The sequence below is a fragment of the Lycorma delicatula genome, chromosome 6 (genome assembly GCF_047948215.1).
Source record: "Lycorma delicatula isolate Av1 chromosome 6, ASM4794821v1, whole genome shotgun sequence".
Taxonomy (NCBI): Eukaryota; Metazoa; Arthropoda; class Insecta; order Hemiptera; family Fulgoridae; genus Lycorma; species Lycorma delicatula.
The window spans coordinates 49664018-49677721 of NC_134460.1; the positions used below are offsets into that span (position 1 = coordinate 49664018).

Sequence of the window (13704 nt, forward strand, 5' to 3'; positions counted from 1 at the left end):
TTTTAAACGTAATTAATCGACAAGTTCAGATATCCTATTTTCACTGTATCACAGCGAATATCTTTTAATCGAAATTACCTACCTGATACGGATAATCGCTCACTTACTTCTTCAAAATATTGAAATTATTTTATTATGAAATAGCATTAAAATAAATAAGTATAATTAAATGATAATTCTTGTACGGTTAAGTTTCTTCATTTATTTAAAAGTTCTATCATGTAAGCCGTAACAAAATTGCTTCGTTATTTTACTGAAAGTAATTTTAAATAACAACAAAGTAAATCAGGCGTCTTAATTAGGAGAATTCCAAATGAAGATCTATGAAATCTATTACAGAATACTAATGAGTAATTTACATTCTAGAACAGTAATCCACCGTTTAAAATCTATCAAAACTATTCCTTATAGGAGGGAAAACAAGCTTTAAAAAAAAATCAATAAAGGCGTTTAAATCCAATTGTTAAATGTTTTATTATAAAATGAAGGTTTATAATTACAAAGGAATTGGCAAAATTTAAACTTGTACTGAGAAAATAATGAGTGTATTACAATTTTTTTTTTGTATATTTTACGCGAAATTCGTTTTATCTAGGTTACATAAAATAAAAATGAATTTACCTGAAGGAATATATATAATTATGTGTGTAGAAATAAATTTGCAGCCAGTCAATGGATAATAAATTTAAACCAGTTTAAAATTTGGTTCTTATTATGAATTTAGATTAATCCTTTTTTATGTTTTCATTAAATATTAAGAATGAAATAATTAAACTTTTGAATTAATTAAAATATTTAAAAAAATAAATTTGTCGAATAAAAAAACGGCCTTGGTGCCATTACCTTGGTTAGGTGTATTTATTATGTCTTATTAATCTTGCCGGTCATATTTAATAGTAAATAAAAAACGTTGTTCAGTTATGTTTAAAGAATATATTTTCGTAAGTTATAATGATCATCATATATTAACGTATTTCAGATTAATTTAATCTGTATGTTACACTGTTGAAAAAAATGTGTAATAATTTACATGTTACCTGTATGAAACGTAAATTTTCACTAAACATTAGAACTGTAAAAAACACAAATGAGGATCTTCGAACTAGCAGTCAGAGACTGCTAGAATCTAGTGCGGAGTCGGCTTATATAGTGTAGATGGATACGAGTGAACCGCCAGGAGCTGTGTAAATCATCAGGAGACAAGTGAAGCGTTAGGAGCCGAGTGAATCGTCAGGAGCTGGGTGAACGGTACGGTCTGAACAAAATGTTCTTATTAGAAATTACTATTTAACTTTCCCATCTAGATAGTACTATAGCAGAACTATAACTCTAAGAGGGAAAGTATTGTAATCGGTCCAATTTGGGCATGTATGGTTTCCACCGAATATTCACGTTTTGACACCTTAGAAATCCAAAAAACGGAATAGAAATTTTCCGAATGTTAATGTTCATTCATAGGTACGCATGTATCTTCGGTGTCGGCTTCTAAATTCCTTATATCTCCAGAACTATAGGACCGATTTTGTTTTTTAGAATTTTAATAAATTCCTGATTCACAAAGTATTTTGGGGGTTTTATTCACATATATTCATTTTTATGTGTGTTTTACTTATTGTAAAATATTTTCATATTATAAATGAAGGTTAAAGAAATCAACCTGATTTTTGGCGAGTGTAAACTTCATTTCAGTAAACCAATTTATAGCTTTTTAAAATTCGACCTTGAAAGGTGATGAAGAAAGATAAAAAAGTTTTATGAACAATCATTGTAAATTTTTCAAATCCAGACGATATTAAATGAGTAAATTTGGGCTTGCAAATACTCTTTAGAAAAATATTTAAAAACCATTTTTGGGTTTTTTTTTAAAGAGTGCGAAAGTATCTAGCGCTGTGGCTCAACCAACACAGCCACTGCCACCGTTACTTTATCTGTGACTGGCTGCACCTGCCTACGGTTACTTGACTAAAAAACATAAAATAAGAAGATTGACCGCTACGGGAAACGCAAATAACCACGTAGTGCGGGCGAAGCTGTGACGCGGAGATAGTATCATTATAGTATAAAATTCATTCGTATAAGGTATAATGCAGTGAAATTTTAAATTTAAGCATTTATTACAAAAAAAAAAAAAAAAAAAAAAAAATTGTTAAACTTGCAAGTTTGATGATGTTACTCGTGGATTCCTGGTCAGTGGATAAGTAATTCTTTGATTTTATTAAACCAATTATTCATTGTAATCATGCTTTATATCAATAACAGACTGTAATTTTGAAGTTTGTTATAAAAAAATAAATCAATTGTACATATAAAGGCGTATATACAAATGCATAGTATATACTGTGATTGTGCACTCTTGCTTATGTAAATACGCATTCTGGTAAATGTATTAAATTGATCCTTATTTCCTTACGTAATAAGCTAAATCATTAACAGATTTCAATCATGTGGTATATTGCTTCCTGAACAACAATACAATTATGGAGCATCAAGTTTGCGGTTAACCGCAGTTTTTTTTTGACTAAATACAAATTAATATTCTAAATATTACGGTCAAATTATAATTATCGAATTAATTGTGAAATAAACAGTCTATATATATATGTATATATATAATGTATACATACATTATATATATATATATATATATATATATATATATATATATATATATAAAATGTAAATACATCGTCCAAAATAAATTCAAATAAAAATATATTTTATTAAAAATCCTTTTATTCGATTAATACTGAATTTAAAACTTTCCTAAGCTTATTTTTCATAAGGATAAAAAAAAACTTTTTAGCACTTTGAGATGTTTTTAAATAAACTGGTTGGTGAGTTTGTCTTCTTTTTTAACAGATTTATAAACATAATTTCTTTTATTCATTTATAAAAATTTTTGATTTTTTTTTAAGTTTTATAAATTTATTCTTTTCAGATTTCTTAAACCATTAAATCATTTTATCATTAAAATCATTTGATCTATACAACTTCAAAAAAAATAAATAAATATAATTCAAACAGTACAATTCAAATACTAACGCAGTTAGTTGTGAAGGTACTTAGACCGAGAATTTTTAATGAACAGTTTAAGTAAAATATATATACCTTAAAAAGTTCTATTTATTTCAAAGATAGCTCCAAAGTTGTAACAAACAAGACTTTTTAATTATTGTAAATGTATGATTCTTTGTGCTGAAGAGTGAATAAAAAGAAAAACAATGAAAAGTAAAGAAAAGATAATTTAAAAACGTACTTAACAACTGTTTTTCTTGTTCTCTGTTAAAGAAAAATAAATGGCTAAATCCTAGTAGTTTTCATAAAATAATTTTTTGATATATATTAAATTATAAAGTTAGTATTAAGTAAAAAAAAAAATACATTTAGTTAATCAAATGAAGTGTTTTGAAATCAAATCAAAAACCTCAAAAATTGTGTTTTACATGTAAAAACGAATCGATCATAGATAATATAGAGCAACAGCAATTCTGTTTATGTAATACTAGAGAGAAATACAGTTAATAACTATTATTGAAAATAAAATACTTATTTTTTACACGATTACCCAAAAAAAAGTTAATGTATTTAGGGTGTACGTATGTTCCACCGTAGCAGCTCAAAGGCTGAACCGATTTATGACCCCGCGTTGGAATTTTTATGGTACCGGACGTGTAATACGCTATGTAAATATATATATATATATATATATATATATATATATATACACCATAATATAAAGAGGAAGAGGGTTTTTGTTTGTTCGGTAAAAAACAAAAAACTACCCGATCAATCGCAACCAAATTTTTACCCATGTTTCTGAGCATAACTGAGAAGGTTTTTTGGATATATTTCATCTTGAAACATTAAGAAAAAAAAAATATATATATATAAATAAATGGAGTTGTGGAGATTTCCCGGTTGAAGTACAAACCTGTATGAAATTAATTAATGAACTGTGAACGTAGTTTGAACTGAATAATTAGAATCAGTGGAATGGTTAATATTACATAATAATAGAATTCAATTTATTTTAAATAAAGGAATCTATCTATGCTATTATATAAATAGGAAGAGGGTTTTGTTTTTGTTCGGGATAAACAAAAACACTATATTTTTACCAAGTTTCTTGGCATAACTGAAAAGGTTTTCAGATATTTCATCTCGAAAAATATACATGTGTGTGTGTGTGTGTGTGTGTGTGTGTGTGTGTTAGCAGCAGCGGCAGGCATGTTCATATGAATTGTGAACTATGAGTGTCTGTCACTATATTAGCTGAGTTTGAACTGAATGATTATGAATAACTAAAAACCAATTTCTAGATTTTTTAAATTCTTGAGTTTCAAGGTTAAAATAGATTTTTTATTATTTTTTTAAACCCTGTTGTTTTTTTTAATTTCTCGGTATCAAATGAAAAAAAATCAACGTGATTTTTGGTGAGTGTAATCTTCATGTCAATAAACCAATTTGTAGACCTCTAAAATTCGACGTTGAAAGGGGATGATGAAGGGAAAAAAACATTTTGAACAATGATTGTAAATTTTCCCAATCCCGACTACAATAAAAGAGATATTCAGTAGATTTGGGCTTGCAAATACTCCTCAGATAAATATTTAAAAACCATTTGTAGGTCTTTTTTAAATCCAATTTTTGAATGGGTGTGAAGGTATACTGTGGCCCGACCAAGACTGCCACTGCCACCATTACTCTATGTGTGACTGGATGCATCTGCCGCCGATTGTCTGAATAAAAAGCACAAATTTAAAGATTGACCGCAACGGAAAAAGAAGTAACCGTATAGCGCAGGCAAAGATGTGACAGAAGGCTAGTATATATTTGTGTGTGTGTGTATGTGTGTTTAAATAGATTTAAAAAAATTGAAAATATATACTACATACAAAATTGTCACCGCACGCTCTTTACCTACCCTACATTAAACAACAATGTTTATCAGCCGCACGGTTAAAGCACTCAAAATACGCTCATTAGAAAATCAAATGCGAATTCAAATACTACGTCCAGAAGTTACCGATTTCGTTCTCTAGGTAGCGGTTGAAAATGACTGCCACATAGCGGTCATGTTTAGTTTTTTACTTCCTTATACGAAGCAAAGAATATACGAGTAATCGTATTGTAATCGCGAAAAATTTCGGTTTTTAGATTTCAACAGAAATATCCATTTTGCATTTTGACCATCACCTAATCCATTTTCACTAGTTTCGGCGTTACGTCTGTACGTACGTAAACATGGTATGTATTTACGTATGTATCTCGCATAACTAAAAAAAAGATTAGCCTTAGAACATTGAAATTTTGGATTTATGGCTGTTGTAACATGTAGCTGTGCACATCCTCTTCTGATTGCAATCGACTGAACCAAAAGAATCAAAAAAGCCCAAAATCCAAAAAAATTCGGATTTTGGACTTTTCCTTAACTGCAGTAAAAAGGCTTCATTGAGATCTTTTCAGCGATATAATCATATGTGGTACTTATTTTCATTGCTTCCAGATTTATAGACAAATAAAGCCAGTTATTTTTACACGGATTTGAATACTAGATCGTGGATAACGGTGTTCTTTGGTGGTTGGGTTTCAATTAACCATACATCTCAGGAATGGTCGAACTGAGAATGTACAAGACTACACTTCATTTACATTCATACATATCATCCTCATTCATTCTATTAAGTGTTATCTGAACGGTAGTTACCGGAGGCTAAACAGGAAAAAGAAAGGAAAAGATTTATATACAAATGAAATTTTAATTAAAAAATATTTGGATCTTACAAGGGGATGGCACATAGGTTCGAATCCGATTTAATATACATATATTTTTTAAACTTTTTTTTAAATTTAAATATATTGATTTATCAATAATTATTAACCTCTGATTGCATAAAATGATTTACGATAAATCATAATTCAATAACAATTTTTAAAAAAATATGAATAATATCAGAAGTTATTAGTGAAATAAAATTTTATGTACTTTTCATTTTAATTCAAAATCTTTACCAGAGGTTAATAATTATTAATAAATCAACATATTTAAACCAAAAAAAAAACCTTAAAAAATATATATATATGAATTCGGAATCAAACCGATGTGTGTCCACGGTTACGGATCCGACACGTTCTCACTTACACCAGATAACTACTTGACTGATGCGAAACAAAATTAATATATAAACTAATATAAAATGCTGATGCGGACACCACAAAAAAAATTGATGCAATGGGGTGTCCACCGCAATGTAATTGTGTAACTGTCTATTTTATTAAAGAATTTGAGGATCGTATCTCACTTTCAAATGAAATAAATTTAAATGAAGTGCAGCATAAATGTGTATAAGTAATTTAATAGGCGTACAAGGAAGTCATGTGTTATCTACATCAGATTTTTGTTTTCTAAAAGTTAAGTAATAAAAAAATTTTGACAGGAGTAATTTTGTTTACTATTAGTAGAATAATACTTTTATTCCGTTTTAAAGTATTCTGTTGGAAATATGAAATATTAAATTTTTTTACCATTATTGTAATGCCTACAATCATCAGGTACAAACAACTTTAAACACACTATTAATTGTTTATTGAACACCAAGATATAAATAGAAAATTTGAGAATATTTTAAAATTTTTGAATCTATTTTTATAGGTATAGTGTGAAGCGTGAGAAGAAACTTTGATGTACGATTTTAATGTTGATATTGTGTTTATTGACTTTAGCGTTGTTAACGATTTACTATTATTAAATAAAGGTTCATTATATCAGTCATAAAAGCCATTAAACAACATAAAACAACGATCTAATAATAATTTTATTACAATAAATGGATAGTTAATTAACATTTTATGCATTGCAATGAAAATAATTAATTATAAATACATCTATATCTAATTTTACATATACCTTGAATTTATAAAATGAGTGTATCGTATTTAATACTACTTGTTAAAAGTCAATGACATTTTCATAACAATGTGTCGTGAAAACAATGAAAGAGACTAGCCCGACAATCACGTCTTTTTCAAGGGCAAGCGGCTTTTGTGTATACAGTATGTACCTACATAATCCGATTGTCTGACGTGCCAAAATTTTTACATGGCGCCTGCTGAGTTCGTGGCTGTTGATGAAGAGTAAAAATAATTTTCTAACAAAGAAAAAACTTCAGGTTAGTCTAACACGCATTTAAAGTAATTGATGTCATTTACGTGTTATATATGAAATAAAAGTAAAGAAAAATATATTAGCAAACAAAAAAAAAGACAGAATTAATTTTAAAAAGGGTGTGGATTTTATAGAAGTTAAAAGAAGTAAAAATAAAAAGAAATTTAACTTGTTATCGTAATTTATAACATTTGGTATATTATGATAAAAATAATACCAATATTTTCTGGAGTAAAATTTAATTAAAAGAAAAAGTCGTTTTCAAAATATTTAATATTTTTACTTTAATTAAAAAGTAAGTTTTAAAAAACAGAGATCACTTCACATTATCTTTATTGTCATGAGTATTTTATCAATTAAAAAAAAAAACTGTTCATACTATAAATAAAATACTTCTATAAATTTTCCAAAAAGTGGCACTCTGGAATGGAATGCAAAGTTGGCGGGAGTTTATTTCTCCCTACAGATCGCAGAACCTGGACAGAGTCCCTTGCTGCTGGATGATTCTAATCGGGCGTGTTTTTAAAAGGTTTATTTTAAATGACGGGTCTAATTTTTCAAGTTATGTTTTGTTTATTATTTAGTATTTTAAGGACGGATTTAATTGCATTCCAATCCGATGTTAAACCAGCGTTATCAAACCCATTTTATGGGCCAACCGCGGACGGATAGGCTTATGAAACCTGTCCTCCCGACGTAATTCCCCTTCAGACCGTACACTGAAGTCCTTTCGGTGCTAACGCTTCATAGCCTAGCAGGAATACGCCACAACGGGGCACTAGCTATATGGAGGGAGCAATGCGCCCCCTTTTCCGGAGGAGTCGCAATTGCTGATTTATGTTAATTTGTATGTAAGTTTTAAAGGAAGGGTTGTGTAGAAGCTCTTCGTCCACTTCTGTTATGGCTGCCTTTCAGGACGCATCTCTGCTAGGCTCTTTTCCGGACTCCAGTCCGTGATGTTGGGACGAGTAGAGGGTCTTCCTTCTTCTTCATCTTCTTCTTCTCCCTCTTTTTCTTCCGATGACACTGGCACACTATTCTATATAAAACTATATAGCCATTTCAATTTCAATGGAACCATCTACAGTAGTAATAACCAGTATTACTGAAAAGGAGATCATGTAGTTTCTGCGACGATCTATCTATATGTTACTTTATCCCGTTCATACTATTTCCATAAAAATTTAATATTTATTGTTTTGTGGAGAATTAAACATGTAATAATACTAAACGAATATTTTTGTAACAGAGAATTTAAAAAAAAAAAAATTATTAAAGTAGCTTTTACTTTTCTGGCATCATAGGTCTACAGTTATGCTGCAAAAAGGAAAGTAAGGTAATGAAAAATAGAGTACGGGATATTTTTTGCATTTCTTAACGTTTCATGACCCAGCGACCACAAAAAACAAAATAGTGGGAAGAGAATAATATTCCTACGTACTTATGCATTTATGTACCTGCGTTGGCCTGTTTGAAACTTAACAATTTTTGACTGGGAAAAACGATTTGATTAAATTTTCTGCAGAGACTCGTATACGTGGGATAATTTGTTGGTAAAATTTTCGGATAAATATTTCCAGGAAGTAGGGGTTTTGGAAGGGATCAATTTACTAAAAATATTGCCAAAATAACCCAACCCATTTTATTTTTATAAAATGCTCAGCTCAGTTAATAGCTGACAATATGCTTGCATGCTTATATTACCATTTTTTAAATACGTTTACCACAAAATTACACCTTCCCAAAAGAAAATTGAAAAAATATCTGTATATTTATTGCATAGTATTTAATAGTGTTTTTACTTCCTTTTCGAAGTAAAGGAAAAAATTTTGGTTCTCAGATTTCAATGGAGATATCCGTTTGGAGAATCCCTGAATCCATTTTGACTAGTTTCGACATGATGTCTGTATGTATGTATCTCGCATAACTTAAAAACGATTCGCCGTAGGATGTTGAAATTTTGGATTTATGACTGTTGTAGCATCTAGTTGTGCAACTCCCCTTTTGATTGCAATAGACTGAAACAAAAGTGTCCAAAATTCCCCAAAAATTGGATTTTGGACTTTTCTTAAGTGCAATAATTAATCCTCATTGAGAGCTTTTCAACGGTACTTACTTTCATTGGTTCCACAGTTATAGGCAAATAAAATTTTAATTAATGAAATATTTGGATCTCACAAGGGGAAAGTACATCGGTTCGAATCCAACTTCATTTCCGACGTTTTTTTTTAATATAAATTTATTGACTTATTAATAATTATTAACCACTGATTGTAAATAATTTTTTACAATAAATAAGAATTCAGTAGCAATAAAAAAAGCAAGAAAAACATCAGAAATTATAAATGAAATAAATTTTTTTGTACTTTCCATTTTAAAGAAATTTGTACATGTAATTTCATAGGCGTACAAGGAAATAATGTGGTGTCCACATCAGATTTTTTAAATGTCCTCCTAGGCATAGTAGTAGTGCAAATGATCCAAAGATACTTTCGGGGCATTATTGGGGTTGAGGAAGCCAATCAGAATTTAAAAATTTCGATTTTTTGAATTTTTCAAATTTTTTTTTATTTATTTAAACTTCTACAAATAATATTACAATAAAATTTCGTCATAATTCACCCCCAAAAAATAAATCTTAGATAATTGTTTACTGGTTTACCTTTTTTAATGGATTTTTTTTTAGATAATTCCATTTAACATAGTAAAAAAAAAACATAGTAAACAAAGAAAAATCAAAAATATTCTTGTGACTGTGTAAGTGGAGAGTAAAACATATAAGAAACCGACTTTTTGAATATTTAAAACTTTTTGGATTATTTAAAAAAAACATTTTTTTAAAATAAAACTTCATCATAATTTACGTCCACTCGACAAAAATGAAATCTTACATAACATTTTTTATGTATAATTTTTTCCCACTATATAATAATAAATAACTAATCAATGAGAGGAAAGTATTAAAACTTTTTTGTCAGATTTCTACAATTAGCCACCTTTAATTATTAAATACAATTTAATTTACCTACATAAGAAATTCTTCGTATTAAAATAATAGTTCTAAAAACAAAAAGTTTAAGTTAATGAAAAATAATTGAAACTAAATTAGCAGTTCAACTGATAAAAATTGATCAGCGGTAGACATAATGAAATTGGTTAAAATAAATCTAAAAAAAAAACAACATAAAATGGATGAAATGAATTTAAAGAAAATATAAATAGTAAAGTGTTTTTTTTTTAAATGGTCAGTCCATATAGGAATTTTTGATGTTTTAAATCCTTTAAAAACTAATTTTTCATTCTGATTTGGACAACTTAAAGGGATATTATTCCAGTTATTAAACAGCCGTTTATTATTATAATTTTGATTATTAGCGTACCACTTCACCGATTTATGACGAAGTGTACATTCTCGGTCTTTCATTCAGAACATTCTCGTTTGAATCCAGGTCAAGGTTTGCATTTTTTTATTACGCTATAATAATACATTCTCTCCATCAGTAACGGGACAACATTTTTATTTGTTATTTAGATGAAAAAATTATTATCGTATTCATGTTTTTTTTTGTTTTTTTTTATAAAAAACAATTTCGAATTTACTACTCTTGTAAATTCTATAGGATCACTAAGGGTAAATTCTATAGAAAAAATTTAATACTTACTATAAAGTTTTGGTTTAATTTATATATTTTTTTAAACGTTTTACTAATTCTCTTACACCAACTTATTATGGTTGTTCAGCAATCAAAATATTAATTTAGTTTTAAATTTTGTTTTTTCCTACAATTTTGTTCTAGTTTTGTTTCGATAATCTGTCAGCAAAGTCTATTCTTTTTATTTAAAATACAATAAACTTACACTTTTTATAAATTTCTATCCTTTTTTTGCAATCTGTACTTCTTTGTCATCCTGAACATTTACTATGATAGTGGCAACCACCCTACGGTACTAGGATCAAACATGTAAATAATTAAAAATTTAAATCTTCTAACAATCCTTCAAATTATCCAATTGAATATAGTATTCCATTGGAAAAATAATGCAAGAAATACATAAATAACATTTTATTACTGAACAAAAAAAGAAAAAGAAAATTATTAACTTCACTATAATAAAAATATCATTTTTATTTTAATTGATAATATTATAATAATTATCCTATAGGTAAAAATAAAAATATTGATATTTTTATGAGACTATATAAACTGTGCACTTCGTTCTCCAGAGTTTAATTAAATCGAAATAGTCACGAGTGGTCGATCTTACTTTAGTCTTCAGGGCATGACCGAATTCCTTCTCTAACTGGGGAAAATATAGATTAAATAGATGACTTCAGAAGCAGAACGGTAACGTTTCTTCCTTTCGTTCGGAAAATACTGGTTCAATTCCGGTCAGGCTTCATATTTTTTATACTCTACAAAATTAATTTTCATTAATAACCGAAATTTGTCGATTAGCATGTAGCTACTGAAATAAATATATGAATTCTAATATGAAATATTCTTTTTAAATTAACTTTTTCAAAATAATAATAACATCTGAAGTTTATCCGTCAAAATCACTGACTGTATCTGTCTGTTTCATAGTTCGTTTATTATTTATTTTTCTAATATCTCATCCTGCAATTATCTATAAATTAAAAAATCTGATGTGCACAACACATGACTTCCTTGCACGCCTATTAAATTGCATGTACACATTTCATTAAAATTAAAGGTACATAAAAGATTATTTCATTAAAAACTTCTGATATTTTTTCTTTTTTTTTGTTATTGAATTATTATTCATATTAATTTTTTTTTACAATGAGAGATTAATAATTATTAATAAATCAATATATTTAAATTAAAAAAAAAGAGATGAAGTTTGATCTGAACCGATATGCCTTTCCCTTGTAAGATCCAAATATTTCATTTGGCTATATCTCTGTAAATAAGTATCACTTATGATATATCATTGAAAAGCTCTCAATGAGGGCTTATTACTGCAGTTAAGAAAAAGTCCAAAATCCAAAACAATTTGGATTTTGGGCTTTTATGGACAATTTTGGTTCAATCGATTGCAATCAAAAGGGGAATTGCACAACTAGATATTACAATAGTCCTATTTCTGAAAACCGAAATTTTTTGAGATCACAATACTTCCTTTACTTCGTAAAAAGAAAGTAAAAAAAGCTGGCATAGGATATATGTCTGCCCCGGTTAATACTAATAATTAAAAGAGTTAGAGCCGAAAAAGGAATAAATATTTTTTAGAAGTGGGGAATACATTTTTAAAAAACTTTTCTAAAAGTATTCATATAGGTTAAAGTTTACAAATTTACTTAGGTAAAGTATTTTTCAAAGTCTAACACCTCCTTCAATAAAGTATAACGTAATAAAAATTAATTTTTCAAAAAATACTTTTATTAATTTTGTGTCCTGGTCCAGAGATTGTAATTTAAATTGTTTTTAGATATTTCTTGATATCTACTTTTTTCTATCTGTTAATTTTTTAAATCGGTATCTCACAGGATACTATAAATAAATGTGATTAATGATAATTATTTGAAGAAAGGTTCACGACGAGACCCCTCATAAGAGCATACAATGGTTCAACACCTCATATATAAAAAAAGCACTTATATAAGTGGTCCAAGTGGTTCAATACTCAACAGAGCACCAGAAATAAATCACAGAAAAAGGATAAAAACAACGTCATCAATACCAATATATATTAACAGCACTATAAATAAACCAAATATTCGTCGGTAATAGAAATAGCTGTAGTTTATATAAACTATTAAAGAGACGTTCACTACACAGTCACAGACTCATTCTGCTCCCATTCCGAGGTCCTTCTTTAGGTCACTCCTCTGGTTACATGTCCCAGGTCCACCATACGGAAACGTTTTAGTCGCCTGATCTATATTTGAAGTATAAACTTTCAAAAAATTAAAAAAAAAAAATTAAACCACTGGAGACAGGACAAAAGAAGAAAATAACATATATTTAATTTTTAAGAGGTGGAGGATTATTTTTTGAAAAAGGATTTTGGTTTATTTATGTACCCATTGAATCTAAGAAATTTGCTTTCATAAAATTTACTCTAAAATACATCTGAAGAAAATCGAAATAGTTTTTCCTCGATAAGAATCTTGAAAAAAAATGAATATTATCAATGTTTAAAAAGTTATATAGAAATGTATACACATGTAGAAATATTTGAGCCAAATTTGAAGAAAATCTGTTTAGTCAATTCCGAAATATAAGGTCAAAAACAGTATGTATAACAGTAATAAACTTTTACTAATGTTTAAATTTTAAGATCAAAACTACTTCATCTAGACAAAAAATGTATTTTTTTACATCTAAAACGTAAAAATTTGCAAACAAAATCCGAAATCCCATTTTTGACACGATCACCATACTCTTCTCTTTAATATAGTTATTCCAGCTATATTCGCCGGGAAAGTAAAAAGTATAAGAGGTTATAGGGAATCTCAATCTCCTGAAAAAAAATAATTTCTTCGATATTTACACTTACTCATGGTATTTTAC

At 28.2% G+C, this 13704-nt stretch overlaps 1 protein-coding gene across 2 annotated transcripts in view; it reads right to left on the reverse strand.

Moving 5' to 3' along the window:
• Positions 1–13704, reverse strand: part of Mp (collagen XV/XVIII-type protein multiplexin) — a 1718393-nt gene that overhangs the window by 436178 nt on the left and 1268511 nt on the right. The gene's annotated exons all lie outside the window — the stretch shown is intronic.